At 37.5% G+C, this 16,075-nt stretch overlaps 1 non-coding gene and 1 pseudogene across 2 annotated transcripts; both read right to left on the bottom strand.

The window, feature by feature from the left end:
- Positions 1 to 3,295: 3,295 nt before the first annotated feature.
- Positions 3,296 to 4,588, bottom strand: LOC100350916 (26S proteasome regulatory subunit 8 pseudogene; annotated as a pseudogene). Its single transcript, XR_016210817.1, has one exon. The product of XR_016210817.1 is annotated as a 26S proteasome regulatory subunit 8 pseudogene (transcript).
- A 36-nt stretch (positions 4,589 to 4,624) lies between these two features.
- Positions 4,625 to 4,861, bottom strand: LOC149125603 (Nuclear RNase P). The gene has a single exon (XR_016211449.1).
- Positions 4,862 to 16,075: the final 11,214 nt, after the last annotated feature.

Below are 16,075 nucleotides of genomic sequence, written 5' to 3' on the forward strand. Positions count from 1 at the left end.
ATTGCGAAATTTTAGTTCTGAGATTGAGCATTTATTCTCAAAGCAGATGCAACACATATTTGGATTTACAAAATATATTTTATACACAGCCTCCTTCTCCTAAGAAGGCAGCAGATTAGGCAATCAATAACACAAACCTAATGAGGAACAAGTTCACAAGTAACAGCAGCCTAGTATTTATCAGAAAGATGTATCAGCCTGGTGGTAGTAACTCTAAGATATTTTTCTTCTTCACGTGCCATCCTCCCATAAAGCAAATATCAAAAACAATGCCAATGGGGCTGAAGGGAATGGGTTTTGTCCGAAAGTAATACAAGGTACAGATTAAATTCTCTACATATTCTGCCCTATTTAGAAGTGATCGTCAGTAATAAGCAAACTTTCAAAGGTATTTCTAGAGTTTTCTAAATACAATTTGCAGCATCAAGGGAACACAGACACAGTTGAGCTTGTCTCTGAGATCATGCCACCAATGTAATTTTAGGCTGATGGTTCTGAGGAGCAGACATTCATCAATACCACGTCCAGAGGGAAAAATTTCTGAAAAGTGAAAAAATTGGGAAAGTCAGGACAGGAATCCCAAAGAATATCAAAAATTTTGGTTTCAGTAACTTGACTAAAGGAGACAGAGTTTTAAGAAAAACATACTTTCCAGGTTTTCTGGTTTGTATTAGGCATCCTCTAAGAAGATCCCAGTGATCCTAGACCCCTAGAATTCACGCCCATGTGTGGCTGTCTCCTTTTGAGGGGCAGAAAGCAGTCATAGTGATGGAATGTCACTTCTGAGACTACAGGAACTGTGTCATGCACCTGGAGATGCTCTCTCCTGCCCTCTTGCTCTGAAGAAAGCAAAGGCCCATATTGTGAGCTGCCATATTGACAGTCTCAGGTGGGAACAAACTCGGGCCCACAGTCCAGAAACCCACTAAAATGGAATCCTGTCAAAGGCTGTGTGAGTGAGCTCAGGACAGTATCTTCTGCTGACGGAGCTTTGAGATGACAATGGCCCTAGAAACCACCCTGATTTTTACCTTGTGACAGACCCTGAGGCAAAGGCACACAAATCAGTCACCCCCAGATTCCCCACCCAGAAAAACCATGAGATGATAAGCGTTTGGTGTTTTAAGCCACTATGTTTGGAGGCAATTTGGTACATGGCAATAGTAACTAATACATACTGTCAACTCCATTTCTAATATTATGTACAGCCTCACTGGGCCTGGCGTAGTGCTACAACAGGTTAACTTCTGCCTGCAACACTAGCATCCCATATGAGCACTGGTTCAAATCCCAGCTGCTCCACTTCCAATCCAGTTCCCTCTTAATGTGCCAGGGAAAAACAGCAAAAGGTGGGCCAAGTGCTTGAATCCCTGTCACCCATGTGGAAGACCCTGATGAAGTTCAAGACTGCTGGCTTCAGTCTGGCCCAGCCCCAACCATTGAGGCCATTTGGGGAATGAAGCACCAGATGGAAGAGCTTACCCTCTGTCTCTCCCTCTCTCTCTGTAACTCTGCCTTTCAAATAAATAAATAAATCTTAGGAGAAGAAAAGATGCAGTCTCTCTTTCCAAAACACATATTCTGATTTCTGTTTCTATGAGAAGGCCTCCTGACCACTTGGATAAAAATAGAGCCCACTGATTTAGGAGGTAAGTGCTGTTTTGTATGAATAAACTCAGAGAGTAAATCATAATCAAGGACCATGCTCTCTCCCTTCCAAAAAAAGCCAGACAAGCAGAATGTGTCAAACATAACCCTAGGATAGCTGGAAACCAAAAGAATCAAACTATCAACCCATTTGCTCATTATCATATGACCAGCAGTAGGAAAAAAATATTTTATTTTAAACACCTAACTATATGTTTTAAATTACTCTCAGTGCAATGTTTTACATGGGGAACAGAAAGCGTTAAGAACTGCTCTGTATCTCTTCTGAATCCCAGAAATGCCCTCCATACACACAGAATTGATATCAAGCACTTATTCTCTGAAGGAACATAATTGCCTGGCTGCTACCAGACATTTTTATTTCAGATTCAATTCTTTGCTCACTCATTTCCCCAAACAATTTCCTTTTTGCTAAATCTCTCCTATACAACAGAGTGCTTTATTAGATAATGTTTACTAATAAACTGAAGGCAGGCATAACTATTAAAAAAGATAAAGTATTTAATTAGAATAGCTTAATTACAATGTGACTTTCTGTAGAGTTCTAACTTGTAATTTTATCTGCTAACAATGTCAAGTGTTGATTCAAAAAAAGATGTCCCTTATTTGGCTCTTTCCAATTTAACTCTATGAGCTGAACAACACAAGGCTGATAATGGATTCTTGGTTTCTAGGCCTTTAGAAATAATGCAGATATTTCTGTTTTACAATGGAATGCATCACATTAGGCTACAATTTGAAACAAATCTGCTTTTAGGTCTCTAACCTGACACACCACCATGGAATTACTCAAATGGTGCTCAAGGAGGGGAGAATGTCAGAACTCATCATCTGAGGTTTGTTCTGAATTCTCTTTTCTGCTTTTCATCTTCCACCACATCAGTTTATCTAAAGCTGAGAAAACAGATGAACTTTTCTTCTTAAATCTTTTTTCAAGTCCTCCTTTGTGATGGCTACAATGTTCTCAAGGTTCATTTAGCTTCTCACTCTCTCTAGATCAGTCCTTACTGAACTGGTGACATTATCCGTGATGGTGTTGTCTAGCTGGAAGACTGACTAGAAATTACCATCATCTACAAAATTGCCGCCAACCACTGTCTTGTACAAATTCTGAGCAAACCACTAGCATTTAGTGTAGGCTGTTGAAAATAGGCTGTCACAAGATCTCAACTTTGCTTGTTGATGATACTTTAAGTCAGGCTTCTCATGATGCTATATTTTTCTTATTATATTTCATGTATTTTATAAAGAATTATAAATTTTCTCAAAATCTCATATGCCATTCAAAGAAGAAATGAATATTTTATTCATATAGACTTTATTAAATTATCTCCTACCTCTATGTAAACCTATGACATTCAAGGTAAGTTGAAGCAGCAATAATCTGGAAATTTCTCAAAGGAAAATCTAAATCTCATAAGTAGTTGGGACAAAAATTAATTCCTTAGTTCTAAGTTATTTAATTTCTTCAGTTTAGTAGTTTGAATTTTGCCTCTGGACAAATCCTCTCATCCCCAAACACCAAGTTTTATCCTATAATCTGTTCCCCAAATTACTACCTGATAGGGTGGTCTATAATATGATATTACATCCAGAAGTTTAAAGAAAAATGGAATTAAATGAATTCTTTTTTTTTTTTTTGCTCGTCCTACAGAGCTTTATTTGAGGGGTCCACACCAAGGATGCAGGGCTCACTTCCATAGTTTCTTAATGGACATGTTCTTCTCACTGTCCTTTTGCATGACCTTGGCAACTGCCATCTCGAAGTCCTCCTGGGTGACATGGACTCGCCGTTCCCACAGGGCATACATGCCGGCCTCTGTGCACACACCCTTAACTTCAGCCCCTGACGCTCCTGGCATCAGCTCAGCAATTTTTCTCAGGTTGATCCCCCGGGTCAGGTTCATTTTCCGAGAATGGATCTTTAAGATGTCCAGCCGAGCCTCTTCATTGGGGGGTGGGAATTCAATTTTTCTGTCGATGCGTCCTGGGCGAAGCAGAGTGGAATCCAAGATGTCAATCCTATTAGTAGCCATGATGACCTTGATGTTCTTGGTGGCCTCGAAGCCGTCCAGCTGGTTGAGCAGCTCAAGCATCATGCGCTGCACTTCGCTGTCCCCTCCAGAGCCTCCCTCCAGCCGCGAGGAGCCGATGGAGTCGATTTCGTCCATGAAGATGATGGATGGAGCGTGTTCTCGTGCCATGACAAGCAGCTCCCGCACCATTCTTGCCCCTTCTCCGATGAATTTCTGTACCAGTTCAGAGCCGGAGACGCGGATAAAGGTACAGTCAGTGTGATGAGCCACAGCGCGGGCCAACAAAGTCTTCCCGGTGCCTGGGGGTCCGTACAGCAGCACTCCCTTGGGTTGTGCGATGCCCAGGGCTTCAAAGAGCTCAGGGTGCTTGACAGGCAGCTCGATCACTTCTTTGATCTCCTTGATCTGCTTGTCCAGTCCCCCGATCATTTCGTAGGTGGAGTCTGGCACCTTCTCCACCATCATGAGTGACACGAGGGGGTCCACTTTGTTGGGCAGGATCTTGTGCAGAGTGTAGCTGTCGTTTCTGAGTGCAACCCGGCAGTTGGGCGTCACATCATTGATGTCGATGTTCTTGTCCACGTCTACGACAAACTTGCCCTCGGGATGCACCTTGACCAACACTTTCTTCTTATCCATGGCCCGGACGACTTCTCCCACGTAGGAGCCCTGCTCCTGCAGCAGCTGAAGCTCCTCCCGCAGTAGGCGAACTTTGGCATTTAGCTCATTCCGCTGTGCCTGCAGCCGACGAAGGTTTTGGCTCTTATCATTCACAATCAGCTGCAGCTCCTCGATCTTGGACAGGTAGTACTGGCGGAGTCCGCTGCCTGCCTTCCCCTCTTCCAGCTCCATCTGCTCCGGTCCGTCAAGCGCCATCTTCCCTCTGGAATTAAATGAATTCTAAAATTAAAAGAATTCTAGAAATCAAAGTTTATTTTAGTGCAAAAATATTTAGAGATCCATACAGTTTTTTTCATAATAAATGTCTTCCAGTCTGCCTTTATGAAGTGCACTGTTTTCTGGAAACTCACCTCCCAAAACTCAGGGAGAGCCCTATAAGGGCCACTCTTGGCCCTCATCTCGGACCTTCCCAGGGACATGAGGTAGAATAACGTGACATACTCAGCTCCTGGCTCCACTGATGAGCTTCTTCTGTCCTATCATAACATTTTCCATAAATGCTTTGAAGACCTCAGACAAATCTTTATTTCTCTTTTTTACTTAACAGCATTCAATGGTTTCCTATTACCTTCAGGACAAAATGAAAATCATCAAATCTCAAAATGTCAATTTCACTTATAAACATTACATTTTAGATACTTTATTAGTTAACACAGATCAGGAAGAACATATGGTATTTGTCTTTTGGGGACTGGCTTATTTTACTAAGTATAATGGTTTCCAGTTGCATCCATTTTGTTGCAAGACACTCCTTAGTGTTCCAAAGTGTATATATGCCACAATTTCCTTATCCAGTCATCACGTGATGAGCAGCTGGGTTGATTCCATATCTTAGCTATAGTGAATGAAGCTGCAATGAATGTGGAGGTACAGATAGCTCTTTCAGATGCTGATTTCATTCCCCTTAGGTAAACTCCCAGGAGTGGGATGGCTGGGTCATAGAGTAGGTCTATATTCAGCTTTCTGAGGTACCTCCATACTACCTTACACAATGGCTACACCAGTTTACATTCTCACCAACAGTGGATTAGGATACCTTTTTCCCCACATTCTTGCCAGAATTTATGGTCTGTTGGTTTCTGTATGAGAGCCATTCTAACTGAGGTGAGATGAAACCTCATTGTGGTTTTGATTTGCATTTCTCTGATGCCTAGTGATCCTGAGGGTTTTTTCAAGTGTCTGTTGGTCATTTGAATATCTTCTTCTTTTAAAAAATGCCTCTATTATTGTTGAGTTTCTTGAGCTCTTTATAGATTCTAGGTATTAATCCTTCAGCAGTTTCACAGTTTGCAGATATTTCCTCCTTTAATTACCTGGGTTGCCTACATTTACTAACCACATCAGTCTCAGTGCCTGCCCACATCTTCCTCCACAGCCCACCCTTCAGTCACACTAAGCTACTTGCAGCCCTGAGTCTACCACACTCTCCCATATCCTATGCCTTATAACTTTTGCTCCTTCAGCTTCAGTTATTGTTCATCCTATTGATTTTACCTTAAGGTCCCAATCATAAATTTTCTTCAATTCTCAACTTAGGTGCTTCCTAGATCAGCTGCACATCCTTCCTTTTTAAAAAATAAAGTGTGTTTATAGTCTCTCTCAAGCAGCTTTGGGACAACAATTTTCATTTCAAAGAACACAGAGAAAACAGCCATGGTGGGACAAATCATTCAAAATTGTATTTATAGTTTATTTATATAGCATTATATGAGTATTCATAAACTTTAACAAATATCCAATGAAACTAAAGGAAAAAAAACTGCCTGGTTAATCAATTACAGGAAAGTTCAAGGATGAGAAATTAAATCATGTCACTTTTCTGAAATCAGTATATGGTATTGTGTGAATTCAATATGTGTGTGTGTGTATCAAAATAATTTATATTCAAAAATTCCATCCTAGGCTTTTCCTTGGTTCTATCTAGTACAATTTACCATATAATAAATTTTAGACTATTGATGAGTAAAAATTCCTGAGAAAGAAAAAAATTCAAACACTTTGTAATTTCTAGAATTAAAAAAACCCTATGTCTACTGTTTGAAAAAGTAGTTATGTTAGAAATATACTTAGGATTTAGTTTGCTTTTTACCTTTCTTTATTTTTTGAAATGGTTTCCTATAGAGAAAACAACTACTAGCCTCTTTTCTCTCCATTGTGGGTCAAATGATCTCTAGTGAAGGTAAAGTTAAAATCTAAGAAATCTGAAGTGGCAGAAACATCTAAGTACTTTTCTAGGTAATCAGTTCTTATTTCCTAAAAACTAATGGAATTGGCCAAGATTAGTTGAGCCTTGGAGGTACAATTTGCGGATGAGATCAAGTCCTACATGCGAGGTACTGTGACAAGGAAGACCTATACAATCTCAGAGACTTACAACAAAGAACACATTGGATTCGGTCTATCTTTAGCAAAAGATCTAGAAGCAAACTTATGAAGCTATGTCAGAATTCCCAATGATTTAACCTACTCTGGAAAGCAAATTAATGCCAGTTAATGAAATCACATTAGGGGTCAGTGCTGTGGCCTAGCTGGTAAAGCTGGCACCTGCAGTGCTGCAGTGCTGGCATCCCATGTGGAGGCCAATTTGAGTCCCGGCTGCTCCACTTTCAATCCAGCTCTCTGCTATGTCCTGGGAAAGCAGTAGAAGATGGCCCAAGTCCTTGCGCCTCTGATCCTCTGCGTGGGAGACCTAGAGGAAGCTCCTGGCTCCTGGCTTCGGATCGGCGCAGCTCTGGCCATTGCTGCCGATTGGGGAGTGAACCAGCGGATGGAAGAGCTCTCTGTCTCTCTCTCTCTCTCTGTCTCTGCTCTCTCTCTGTGTGTAACTCTTTCAAATAAATAAAAGGAACCACATTAGGCTCACATATTACTGTGTCGTTAGAATTGCATGGTGTATGATACACAGAAATTATTTGTTGAATGAATGGATTCATGATAGAATGAATGAACCTGCCCAAACAACACTTAACTGTGTTGTATCTATGAACCCTCAAAGTAGTGGACTTTCTTAGCTAGCGTATTCACCATCAGCATCTTTACACTCTCACTGGCATTTTATGTATAGTAAGGTTAAAACAATCTCCCCAATCTAAATATTCTGATAAATAAGTAAGCATTTGTTACAAGGATTAAACACTCAGGTGCCACGCCCATTCCCTGAGCCACTTCCAAGTATCAGTTCAAGGGAAATGTGGTTTAGGAGACTTCCGACCGTCTCCCTCCCACAGAACCGGCCCCTCCTCCTTCATATCATTCCCCCAGTACTCTGCATATACTTACACATTTTAAAATTATGAAATATCAGATGCAGGAAATTGTACTGCATAGTTTACTTTCATCAGAGTAAGGTGAGTGCTCTGTGTAAAACGCACCAAGGTAGAAATGTTGAGCTTCAGCAGCACCAAAGAACACACTCCACATCCCTTCCTGATCTTAAATTCCTCCCTCTGCTCGAGGTAATAACCCACGTGGACTTCTGCTAGTTCAACCTCACTTTGCTCTACGTGTGGCCGTGTAAGCAGGAGTCCCTAATCAATGTGGCTTACTTTTGCTTGTTTTTCTCTTGTTTCTTTGATGGAACATTATGTTTTTGGCATTCATATGTGCTACATACAACTGTAGTTTGTTCGTTCGTTGCTGAATATGATTTGTTACATGAGTAAACAATCTGTCTATTCATTTTACTATTGATGGATGTTTGGGCAGGATCTAATTTGGAGCCATTTTGAGCATCACTTCATATTTTTGTCAAACGTACCAGAGTGCACAAAAGTATACATTTCATAATAAAGCATCTTTCTGAGAGAGCGATTTCTGATTTGTGTAGCGATGCACTTTACTATGTGAAGTCAAAACAAAGTGTTTACGCTAGGATATACTTCTACAAGTTGTTGAAAACTCTTATTGCTCTATATTTTTCTTTTGGTATGGTCACTTTTTTTTCCTATTTTCTCCAATCCAGTGGGCATTCAGTGGTTTCTCACTGAGATTTTTATATATGTTTTCTTACTCCTAATGAGTTTGAACACCATTTTAAATGTGCATGGGTCATTTGGATTCCTTCATTTGTGAAATCTTCTGTCCACTTTTCAATTGGATGGGCAGTCTTTGTTTTCTAGATAACATGTAAGCATTCTTTTTATTTTCTGATTATGTTGGTTAAAATTGTGAATATATTCACTCACTCCATGATTTCTCTTTCATTTACATCAATAAAACATCTTAAATTTAATGAAATCAACCTTATCAATCTTTTCTTTTAGTTACCAATTTTTTTGTCTATTTAAGAAATCATTTTCTATTTGAAGTCATGAAGCTACTCTCAATATTTTGTATACGTTTCCTTGTTTTGATCTTTGTATGAACATTTTTAATCTTCCTGGTGTTAATTTTATGCTAGGTGTGACATGGGATACAATTTTATTTTCTAAGTGAAAGGAACACTCAGCAAAGAGAAGAGGCAATAGACAGAATGGGAGAAATTATTTGCAATCTATGAAACTGATATAGGATTAATAACCAGATGTATAAAGGGATCAAGAAACTCAACAACAACAAAACAAACAATCCAGTTAAGAAATGGGCAAAGAACTTAAACACAAGGCCAGCGCTGTGGTATAGTGGATAAAGCCATCGTCTGCAATGCAGGCATCCCATATGGGCGCCAGTTTGAGTTCTGGCTGTTCCACTTCCAATCCAGCTCTCTGCTATGGCCTAGAAAAGCAGTAGAAGATGGCCCAACTCTTTGGGCCCCCAGCACTTGCATGGGAGACCCAGAAGAAGATTCTTGGCTCCTGACTTTGGATTGGCATAGCTCCGGCTGTTGCAGCCAATTGAGGAATGAACCAATGGAAGGAAGACTTCATTCTCTCTGACTCTCCTTCATTCTCTGTGTAACTCTGACTTTTAAATAAATAAATAAATCTTAAAAAAGACAGTATAGAGATACCTCAGAAATCTAAAAATAGATATAGCATATGACCCAGACATCCCACGCCTGAGAATTTACCCAAGGGAAATGCAATCAGCATATGAAAAAATTATCTGTACCACCGTGTTTATTGCAGCTAAGACATAGAATCAACCCAAATGCCCATCAGCTGAAGACTCAATAAAGAAATTATGGGATATGTACATCATGGAATACTATACAGTAAAAAAAAAAAAAAATGAGATCCAGTTGTTTGAACTATTGTGCTTAGTGAAATAAGCCAGTCCCAAAAGGACAAATACCATATGCTCTCCATAACCTGTGATATCTAATAGAACACCTGAAAGAAAATCTACAGAAGTGAAATCGACACTTTGAAAGCAATGACTTTGAACAGCACTGGTCTCACTGCTGCGGAGCAGGGTTTTTTTTTTTTTTTTTTTTTTTCATACTGCTTACTGAACTCTTAACATAGAGTAAATCATATGTATATAAAGTTGATTGAAAATAGATCTTAGTAAAAAATAAGAATGGGAATAGGAGAGGGAGGAGGAAGGAGGGTGAAAGTGTAGGTAGGAGGTTGGATACTGTGGGAAGATTCACCATGTTCCTAAGGTTATAATTATGAAATGTATGAAGTTTGTATTCCTTAAATAAAAGGTTTCTGGGGGGAAAAAAAGAGTATCCAGCTGGGTCCAGCACTGTGGCACAGCAGGTTAAGCCACTGCCTGTGACACTGGTTTCCCATATGAGTACCAGTTCAAGCCCTGGTTGCACCACCTCCAGTACAACACCTGGATATCTCTCCCCCCCAGTTTGTCTTTCTTTCTCACACTCTCTCTCTCCCTCTTTTCTCTTTCTCCTCCTTGCCTCCCTCCCTCATTCTCTGTAACTCGGTCTTTCAAATAAATAAATAAATAAATATTTTTAAAAATCCAACTGTCCCAGCACAATTTCTTTTTGACAAAGCATAATTTTTTATTTTAAGTTTTCAGATAACAAATTTACATTCATAAAATGCTTCATAGCTTGTTAAACCTTTTCTAATACATAGTTTTTATAGAGAGCTTTTATTTGCTAAATATAAATTTCGTAAGTACAACTTTTGGATTATAGCGGTTCTTCCCCCCATACCCGCCCTCCCACCCCCAAACCATCCCACGTCCCACTCCCTCTCCCATCCCACTCTTCATTAAGATTCATTTTTAATTATCTTTATATACAGAAGATCAACTCTATACTAAGTAAAGATTTCAATAGTTTGTACCCACACAGACACACAAAGTATAAAGTACTGTTGAAGACTAGTTTTACCATTAATTCTCATAGTACAACATATTAAGGACAGAAGTCCTACATGGGGAGCAAGTGCACAGTGACTCCTGCTGTTGATTTAACAATTGACACTTTTGTCTATTATGTCAGTGATCACTCGAGGCTCTTGTCATGAGCTGCCAAGGCTATGGAAGCTTCTTGAGTCCACAAACTCTGACCTTATTTAGACAAGGCCATAATCAAAGTGGAAGTTCTCTCCTCCCTTCAGAGAAAGGTACCTCCTTCTTTGATGGCCCATTTTCCCACCAGAATCTCACTCATAGAGATCTCTCATGTAGGTCATTTTTTGCCTTAGTGTCTTGACTTTCCATGCCTGAAATACTCTCATGGGCTTTTCAGCCAGATCTGAATGTCTTAAGGGCTGAATCTGAGGCCAGAGTGCTGTTTAGGGCATCTGCCATTCTATGAGTCTGCTGTGTAGCCCGTTTCCCATGTTGGATCATTCTCTCCTTTTTAATTCTATCAATTATTATTAGCAGACACTAGTCTTGTTTATGTGATCCCTTTGACACTTAATCCTATCATTATGATCAATTATGAACTGAAACTGATCACTTTAACTAATAAGATGGCATTGGCCTACTTAATGGGATTTGGAATCCCCTGGCAGCTTTCTAGCTCTACCATTAGGGGTAAGTCCGAGTGAGCATGTGCCAAACTGTACATCTCCTCCGTCTCTTATCCCCACTCTTATTATTAACAGGGATCAATTTTCAATTGGATTTAAACACCTAAAAATAATTCTGTGTTAAGTAAATAGTTAAACCAATGTTATAAGTAGAAAAAGAAAATACTAAAAAGAATAAAATAGTAAGCTTCCTCAACAGTGAGGACAAGGACTGATCAAGTCATTGCTTCTCATAGTGTCAGTTTCACTTCTACAGGTTTTCTTTTAGGAGCTCAGTTAGGTGTCACAGATCAGGGAGAATATATGATGTTTGTCCCTATATGATATTTGTTTACATTAGCCTTCCCCTGCTCCTCTGAAGGATCACTTGTCATAAATCAATATTTATAGTCCTGGTTCTATTTCTAAGGACTCTATTTTCTCATTTTTCTTATGATCCTTGAGCTAATACCACATAGTATAAATTAACATATTTCTATTTACGCTAACTTGATTATTTCTTAACTTCTGTAATTCTGTATAAATTCAGAATTACTTTTTCACATTCCACAAAAAAAATTCACTGAAATTTTTATTGGACTTGAACTAAATCTATAGATAAATTTGAAGAAAAGTGACATTTTTGGCAAATTTAAGTCTGTTGCATCTCTCTCCATTTACTTCCATCTTTCTAACATATTTTAATAAAGCTGTAGATTTATTTTTTAGCATTTGAAATTTCAATTCTATTATACAGTTTCTTATTTAAACTTAAATCTCTGTTTGCCACTAGTATATATAGTTATATATAATTATAGGTTACTTTACTGAACTATTTCAATTTCAATTATTTTTCAGTAGATTATCTTAGATTTTCTATACACAGCATCACATCACCCAGAATAATAGAAATCTGACATTTTCTTACAAATTCATATAAGACTCATTTTCTTTTATTGTTGTAGTTGTTAGGGAGGTATGTATTTGTTTATATTTTCCTTACTATACTGGATAAGCCCTCCAGAAAAAAAATGTTTCAAAGAGGTAGTGGTAGTGCATGATTTTTGTCTTGCTTTCACATTCACTGAATAATCCTACAAAGCTTCAACATTAAATATTAGTAAACATTAAATATTATGCTCTGTAGGTGTATATATTTATTAAATAGTTTTTATCAAACAAAGGAAGCTACATATGATTCCTACTTTGCTAAATTTAACTTAATGATGATAATTAATTTTTAAAATAATATTTGAAAAAAAGAACATTAGAGGTGGGGGAGAGACAGAAAGAGAGAGACAGAGATAACTTCCACCCACTGATCCACTCTCAAAAAGGCCACAACAACAAGGGCTGTGTCAGACCAAAGCTAGGATACAGGATTGGTCACATGGGTAGCAGGGTCCTAAACACTTGAATCATCATCTGATCCATTCCCAGGCACATTAGCAGAAAGCTAGCTGGGAAGCAAAGTACCCGGGCCTAGAACAAGCTCTCCAGTACGGGATACCTGAGTCTCAAGTGGCTGTTTAATTCTCTGCGCCATTAGGATGGTCCCTAATTTAATGAAGATATTGAATTTTGACAAATATAACTGCTCATCTATTAAGATTAAAAATGGATAGTTCCCATTTTTACTCTGTAAATGTCATAAATTAATTAATTTTCTATATCAACCTCATGTTCCTCAACTGAATTCAACTTGGTCATAATATATTATCCTATTAATTCACTGCTATACCAGAATTGCTAATGTTTTCTTGAAGATATTTTCATCTATATCAATAAGAGATATTTACCTGTACCCTATACTTTTATTTTATCTCCATGTCCTCCGTGGTATTTGCTATCAGAGTCATGATAGCTTCATAAAATGAATTGTGGAAACTAGTGTTCAAATAAGTGGAACTTTGTGGAAGACAAAAACTATTTTGTATTTAATAATTAAGCCATGTAGGTATGATATTTTCTCCATAGCAGGTTTTGAAATTATCTCTTCAGTTTTCTTAGTTTTGTGATAATTCCTTTTTTCTACTCTTATATCCATTTCAGTAAGTTCTAATCTTCTAGGAATGTCACCACTTCATTCAAACTTTCAGATTTTGATCATAGAGGCATCATAATATCCCATTATCATCTTTTTTGATGCTGCAAGATATACAGTAATGTCCTGTTTTTTTATTACTGAACATTGTTATTCTCACCTTCTCGATTTTCTTTGATCAGTCTTGGAAATAAAAAAGAAGCTGGACAAAGACTGGAATGGAACTTCTTTAATTAGATTTTTCAAAGTATCTAATAAACACCCACAGCGCATGGTGTTTAATGGGTTTTGTAGACCTCCATTGTGTACCTCCAGCATCTGTTGTGGTCTCATCTCTGTGTTTCAGACGTAAAAGCTGTAAATTTTAAAACATAGTTAAAGAAAGCTGAAAGACAGCTAGCCTTGATCCCTTTGTCTGATTCCAATTCTCTTTTTCCAGTTCTTCTTCATACACAACAGGGAATTTTGTAAGCTGACACTGGTAAAACGACTGCAGACAGAGAAGGCGACTGCTGTCACACATCTGGCCCACCATATAATTGAACAATGTGATCTCCCTGTGATATGTGTGAATCCAAAGCCGCAATCAGCAATCAGTGGAAAATGGAAATTATAGGTTAGGTTTGCATGAAATATGTGTGTAAATACACAAGTCCTGCTGTAGGAAACAGTGGTCTGAAGGCACTCATTACAATGATTTTGACAGTGTTCTCAGAGTGAGTTGCAAATGTGTAGCTACTTCTTTTATTATTTTTCATCACTTCCATTTCCAGTCAAACTTGTTCGCAGCAATTAGTTCAGAAGAAATGAACTGAATGTTTAATGGAAAAATAATTGTTACACATCTATACTGTAGAACGTTAATGATGATTGTGATTATGCAACTTGCGAAAGATGTTTTCCACATTTACCATCGCTATGGTGGCTACAATGATATTACTGAACCAATACAAAGGCACAAATCTGCTGAAGGATTTTCAGCATCAATTTCAAAAAAAGCTAAGAACAATGAGTTGGAAGATACTGATCCGACACATGCAGCTGCAGAAATTGTATTTACACAAGACTCTGTAAGGCATCTTTGATTTAAAGTAAATGCCTATTTTTCTAAATTAATTTCACTCTTTTTGACTCCAGATTCTTTTGTGCGCAAACAGTGAATCATAGCCATAATGAGTTGGATCCACTAGCAGTGACAGAATGTTGGAAACTTATAAATGAATTCTGAATATGAAGGTCTACAAAATGCTCAAGAAAACTGTGTATTATGAAAAATCTATTCATACGGTTTATATGGGTGTCGGTTAGAGTCCCGGCATCTCGGCTTCCAATCCAGCTCTCTGCTATGACCTGAGAAATCAGTAGAATATGAACCAAGTACTTGGTCACCTGCATCCATGTGGGGACCCAGAAGAAGCTCCTGGCTCCTGGCTTCAGATCAGCCCAGCTCCAGCCCTTACAGACATTTGGGGAGTGAACCAGGAGATGGAAGACCTCTCTCTCTCTCTCTCTCTCTGTCTCTCTCTCTGCCTCTACATCTAATTCTGCCTTTCAAATAAATAAATAAATCTCAAAAATAAATAAATAAATAAATCTGTATGCGAAGGTCTATAAAATGTTCATGAAAATTGAGTAATATAAAAAATCTATTCATACATTTCAAAAAAGTTTGCACCAAAAATTACCTGATCCTTTAAATCTATATTGCATGATTTTTTGAAATATACTTGTCCACAAAGATTTGTGTAGTAATAATAAACTTTGCCTATTTATTGTATATATATAATATATAGTCACAAATAGAAAAAAATCAAACTTTATGACATATATTTCTATTTGAGTAAAAATTTTAATGAATTCAGGAAATTACTATATGCTTAAATATATTAATTATAATTTATTCTTTTGTATTCTATATTTAATATATCATATTATGTTATATATTTAAAATATATGACATATGTAATAATATAGTAATTATAAATAGTATGCATGAGCTGTATTATATATTATAGCACATATATTATGCATTAAATACTATTTTTTATTAATTAAAATATGTTAGCTTCACCAAGTTTGTTATTCAAATATTTTACAATCTTTCAAGGTTTTTCATCTTCATGTTGTATCAAATACCAAGGGAAGTATTTGAAAACATCCTGTTAAGTGTAAATTTATGCAGTTCTTATGGTTATGATAATTTTCATTTTATATGATTAAGGGCCCTATGTTTAGGGCATACAGAGTAGAATTATATTATCTTCCCAATAAAATGAACTTCCACCAATTTGTAGATGCACTCTTTGCTTTTTCTAATTGTTTTCAACATTTCTGCTGTTTTAACACTTAGGTGTGCCTCAAGGAACAAAATGGTTTATTCTTTACCTAGCTTGTCAACCTTTGTCTTTGAAGCTGACAGATTTGCTTCACTTAAATTAACAGTATATTCAAGTTTCAACCTACCATTTCAGTATGTATTGTTTGTTCTACCTACTCAAAGTTGCCATTTATCTCCTCTCACCTTCTTCTAGACTAATTGAAAATTATGTTATTCCATTTCCCATTCTATAACTTTCAAGACTTTATCCTATTTCTATTGTTTCTGTTATTTTGTGGAAATCTCAATATTTATAATTGACTCAGGAAAATTGAACATTAAAATGTACCTTTCCCTCTCCACACATACTTAATGAAAAACCCTTAGACTATTTTAATGCATTTCTCCCTTTCATATTCAGACTACTATTGTTGTATAGTTTAATATAATATGTTAG

Source organism: Oryctolagus cuniculus, chromosome 7, assembly GCF_051225735.1.
Source record: "Oryctolagus cuniculus isolate XC-2025 breed Fujian yellow rabbit chromosome 7, ASM5122573v1, whole genome shotgun sequence".
NCBI lineage: Eukaryota > Metazoa > Chordata > Mammalia > Lagomorpha > Leporidae > Oryctolagus > Oryctolagus cuniculus.